Source organism: Hyperoodon ampullatus (assembly GCF_949752795.1).
Source record: "Hyperoodon ampullatus genome assembly, chromosome: 3".
Taxonomy (NCBI): Eukaryota; Metazoa; Chordata; class Mammalia; order Artiodactyla; family Ziphiidae; genus Hyperoodon; species Hyperoodon ampullatus.
The window spans coordinates 64315038-64320434 of NC_136916.1; the positions used below are offsets into that span (position 1 = coordinate 64315038).

A 5397-nucleotide genomic window follows, 5' to 3' on the forward strand; every position below is an offset into this window, starting at 1 on the left:
CCCAACACCTGAAATAAACTGTTCCTCGTACCTGAAATAAATTGAGTGGGAATTCTAGCTTGAGATCAAGGATTTCAATACAAGAACTTTTAGAAGATTCACAGCTTCTGGGGCAGGATGGGGATCTGGCACCAAGGGCTGGGTAGTATTTCTCTTCCTGTGGAGCAGCTCAAGCCCCTCAACCAGGCCCTTCCCTGGCACTGCAGCGGGTGCCAGTGCCTCCCTCCTGAGCTCCACAGCCCTGAGAGGACCACAGTCTAGCGCGATTATAGTCTGACTGTCCTGTGTAAGAGCTCTGCACCGCCCCCATGCCCCATTCCTAACACAGCAGAGTACAGAGGGGAACCCTCTCTCTCTGTGATCATGGGGGGCAGTGGCTTCCTGGGGCAGGAGGAGGGTCTGCACTAGGGGTCATCCTGTGACCCTAGTCCAGCACCAGAAGAGAGGGTGTGTGGAGACCCAGAGAGTCCTGGAGAACATGACAGCAGAGGGCAAGATGGGACCCCAAAGGGAGGAGCAAGACAGGTGGTCCCAGGGCTGACCAGGCAGACATTTGCCTAGACACACCGGCCGTGGGGCTGGCAGATGCTCAGCTTTGCCCATGTACCTTCCAGAGGTAAAGGCCTCTCCAGCTTCGAAGGTGGGCCTCCCCTTCCTGGCTCTCTCTTCCGGGCTCCCAGCCCTCTGGTGGAGGAGTTGGGGTGGGGCGAGGAATCAGCTTACATTCCTCGTGTGCCCCTTGTCATGTGCCTGCCCGATCCAGACCTTAATTCCCCCGTCTGTTACCTTTGCTCCTCAGAGAAGTGTTGCTATGATGGCACAAGGGCTCCAGCCGCTTGACCAGGACAGAATAGGGGGCTCACAGGAGGAACAGGGAGAAGAGTATGGGGGAGCCCGGGACCCTCTGCATCCTCTGCTGAATTCTCAATTCTCCACAGCCATTGGAGGCCTCTGGCCAGCCTGCCTGGCTGACCTTAGTCCTGGCCCACTCCCCAGCCCAGCTCCAGCCCTCTCCCCTCGATCCACCCCTGCCACGACTGCTGAGGTGGCCATGTGCTGGCTGAGGAGGGACACGAGAGGCGGTATGAGAGGAAACAGCACCTTCCTCCCTCAGTGTGCTTCCAGGGGGGTGTTCTGGGCCAAGAGGACAGCCTTAGCAAAGTTCTACAGGTGAGTCAGCTCATGCACGGGAGGGAGCCACATTCCAGAGCCCCCAGTTCCCTAGCTCAGGGGCCCAGTCAAGGCTCCCCCAGGGTCGGAGAAGGGTCTCCAGTTCTCCAGTTACAGCCCTGCCCACTGCTGCACCACACAGGTAGCCACGATGTCAACCCACCTCTGTCAAGCACATCGACAGGGTGAGAATCACTCTGTGAGCCCCAGTCAGGGGCAAGGACAAATAGATGTCCCTGCTGAATCAGACAAACTGACTTCTTCCCTGCCTCTCCCCTGTGCACCTTTGCCTCACTTGCTGTCTGTCCTTCCTCCCTGGGAATAATGGTGCCCAAGTAGGAAACCTGGCCCCAGACCTGCCCTTTATCTCCAAAGGTGCGTCCTCTAAGGTCAGGGGTCTGACACCTAGAGCCATTTTTCCTGGGTTTTTCTGCCCAGACTGGCATCTGTCCTGCTGGAACCTCTGGCTGGATTCCCCCCCTTACCAAGTCAGGCTGTGTATGGCGTTGAATGATGAAAAAAAGGAAAATCATGGTTCTCATACAGATAAAAAATGAACAAATGTTAAAGATTGTGTTTAACTTAGTATTAATGAGGGAACCAGGCAGATGTTACAACCAGTTCAAAGGAGAATTCAAAGAAGCCTTAATTTATATGGAATAAAGGAATGTTTAAATAAATTTAGAAATACACGTAAAACTGGCTTTTTCTATTGGTAGGGGGAGGGTCTAAATCTCCAGTGAACAATCTATTTGCACGATTATAAACAATTATTTTGCACTGCTATCAGTCATCCACAAGGTACAGGTTGTAAAAAAAGAGATGCTTGCTTAAAAATAGAGAGAGAGAGCATCAGAAGAATGTGTTCTAATCAAAACAATGCATAGTTTTCCGTTGGAAACATCCAGTAATTTTTTTTAATTCAAAATTTCCTTACAGTGATCAGACCCTCTGAGCTGTGAAGCAGAGGAAATGGAACTTAGTAAGTACTGGAGATGTCAGGGAAGGCTTCCTGGAGGAGAGGGGGAGGACAGGATAGGACAGGGGAGGGCACTAGCAGAGACCACTAGTTGTCCCTGAATATTCCTCCTCCCGTTCTTCATTACTAATACTATCCCTTATTTTTTTAAATTTATTTTTTGGCCGTGCCGTGCAGCATGTGGCATCTTAGTTTCTCAGTTCCCCCACCAGGGATCGAACCCGTGCCCCCTGCATTGGGAGCATGGAGTCTCAACCACTGGACCACCAGGGAAGTCCCCACTATCCCTTATTCTTAGCTGGGCATGGGGTGGTCCAGAATAAAGACTATATTTCCTAGCCTCCCTTGTAGTGGGTGTGACAATGTGACCCCATTCTGGCCAATAGGATGAGTGCCGTGAGGGATGTAGGGTAAGTGTCCCCAAAAGGAAAAGGTGTTACTCTTTGTCCTTCTCCTTCTTGCTGACTGAAATGTGAAACTCAAGCTCTTGGACCATGAAGTAGAGGCTGTGAGTGGAAGATGGTGGAGCAAAGAAGGAAGGTCCTAGACATCCTTGTAAATTCACCTGACTGACCGTGGACTACCCACCTCCAAACTTGTTTGGTGTGAGAGAGAAATAAATGTCTGTCTTATTCAAACCACTGTTATTTGGGGTTTTCTGGTTTTTTTTTTTTTACTGCCCTAGCCCTGACTTTACACCTGTGTTGGGTAGAAACTTTGCATGGCCTCCCTTCTCTGACTCAGCAGCCCCCAACTCAGCCAACATGAGCGGGGCTCCCTTCATGGGGGCAGTGGACGGTCTTTGGGGGCATGCGTCTCTTTCAGGCAGCCCAGTCTTTTAGGCGCTCTTAGCCCTTCATGATTTTCCTCTCTTCACCCTTCTCCATGTCTCCCCAGCAAGCACCCTCCACTTGGGCTAAGTGGGAACCCTCATCCTTTCCAGGTTCATTTCCAACTCCATGCTTTTGCTCCTGTCTCAAGAAGGAGTAGGCAGTGTGAACTGCCCATTAACCAAGGAAGAAATTGGAAAAGCAGTGCAATTTTTACCTTTAATAAAAACTCTGGTTGCAGAGAAACAAAAATCTGCTTGAAGCTGTCAGAGGGTCAACACAATAGTGAAGAATTCCTAGAGCAAGATACAGGAGGAGACAAAAATTCAGAGAGGGAGGCTCAGCATTTGGAGCTGTTTTCCCATGGCAGGCAGCAGGGGCAGGGCGGTGTTGCCAATCCTAAAAAGGCAGCTGGGAAGCTGAGCAGTACTTTGAACAGCTTCTAGATTACTACAGAGACAAAAGTAGGAGCCCAGGGCCTGCCAAAGTTTGGGGAAGGGTGTGTGAATGGCTCTTATAAATCCACAGACCACTAGTTTGAGACCCTCGAAGGCTGTACCTTGGGAGTAAGGGTGATCTGGAAGCCAGACCTCACGTAGACTGCAGCCCAGCTTTGAGTCTCAATCCCTAAAATTGGATTAAAATGATCTTTAATTTCTAGTGAGTTCAGGCACCAGGACAGGAAAACAAAATTGTCTCTGCAGGAAGATAACATTGTGTTAATCCTCAAAACATGTTACAAACTTTTTTTTTTTTTAATATTTGGCACACAACTAAGGCAGCCAAGCACAGGAGGAGACCAGACAATTGAACCAAGAGCTAGCAGAAACAACAGACAATAGAAACACTCTCAGAGGATGGTTGCAAAACTCTTGCCTTCAAGCCTGACTGGGGCAAGGGCTATTCATGAAAAGCAGAAGCTCTTGAGTCCTTAAACCCATTTGAAGAAGCCAAGTGAACCTATGAGGAGGGTTTAAAACACAAAGCAAACAATCCTCAGCTCAAAGAGGGTTTACAGAGTATGGAGGCCTGGCTGGCAGAGAGGAAATTCATGAACCCTTTCAACATGTCCAGTCTGTACCAGAAGTTGGAGTGTGATCCCAGGACAATACCTCCACCACCACTTCCTCCCAAAAAGGAGACCAAGGCAGAGCCAATGGAAAAAGATCTTCAGGAGAGTAAGAAGCAGGCACTGAAAGGAAAAGAATTGGGGAATGATGCTTGTAAGAAGAAAGATTCTGATACAACCTTGAAGCTCTATGACAGAGCCACAGGCCTGGACCCCACCAACATTACTTTCGTGACCAACCAAGCAGCCGTGTACATTGAAAAGGGCAACTACAGTGAATTCCGGGAGCTTTTAGAGAAGGCCATTGAAGTTGGCCAAGAAGACTACTGACAGACTACCAGAGCTTATGCTCAAATTGGCAACGCCTATTTCAAAGAAGAAAAGTACAAGGATGCCATCCATTTCTACAACAAGTCTCTGGCAGAGCACTGAACCCCAGATGTGCTCAAGAAATGCCAACAGGAAGAGAAAATCCTGCAGGAGCAAGAGTGACTGGCCTACATAAACCCTGAGTGGGCTTTAGAGGAGAAGAACAAAGGCAATGCATGTTTTCAGAAAAGGGACTATCCCCAGGCCAGGAAGCATTAAACGGAAGCCATCAAACAGAACTCAAAAGATGCTAAATTGTACAGCAATCAAGCTTCCTGCTTGATTTCAGATGGCGCTCAAGGACTGTGCATAATGTATCCGGCTAGAGCCAACATTCATCAAGGGTTATACATGGAAAGCAGCTGCCCTAGAAGTGACGAAAGACTACCCAAAGGCCACAAATGTCTACCAGAAGGCACCAGACCTGGACTCCAACTGTAAAGGAAGCAGCAGACGGTTACCAATGCTACCTCATGGCCCAGTACAACCAACACGACAGCCTGAAGATGTGAAGTGATGGGCCGTGGCTGCCTTGAGGTGCAGCAGATAATGAGTGACCCGGCCATGCAGCTCATCCTGGAACAGGTGCAGAAGTACTCCTAGGAATATAAATTGGTACAGCCACTATGGAAAACAGCATGGAGGTTCCTCAAAAAACAAACAAAAAAAAGAGTTGCCATATAATCCAGCAATCCAACTCCTGGGCATACATCCAGACAAAACTATAATTTGAAAAACATGCACCCCTATGTTCATAGAAGAACTATTTACAATAGCCAAGACATGGAAACAACCTAAATGTCCATCAACAGATGAATGGATAAAGAAGATGTGGTACATATACACAATGGAATATTACTCAGCCATCAAAATAGCAAAAGGATGCCATTTGCGCAACATGGATGGGTCTAGAGATTATCATACTAAACGAAGTAAGTCAGAAAGAGAAAGACAAATACCATACAATATCACTTATATAT

At 48.5% G+C, this 5397-nt stretch overlaps 1 pseudogene across 1 annotated transcript; it reads left to right on the forward strand.

Moving 5' to 3' along the window:
* Window positions 1–601: 601 nt before the first annotated feature.
* Window positions 602–5020, forward strand: LOC307049527 (stress-induced-phosphoprotein 1-like; annotated as a pseudogene). Its single transcript has 3 exons — window positions 602–640; window positions 3815–3877; window positions 3950–5020. The product of its transcript is annotated as a stress-induced-phosphoprotein 1-like (transcript).
* Window positions 5021–5397: the final 377 nt, after the last annotated feature.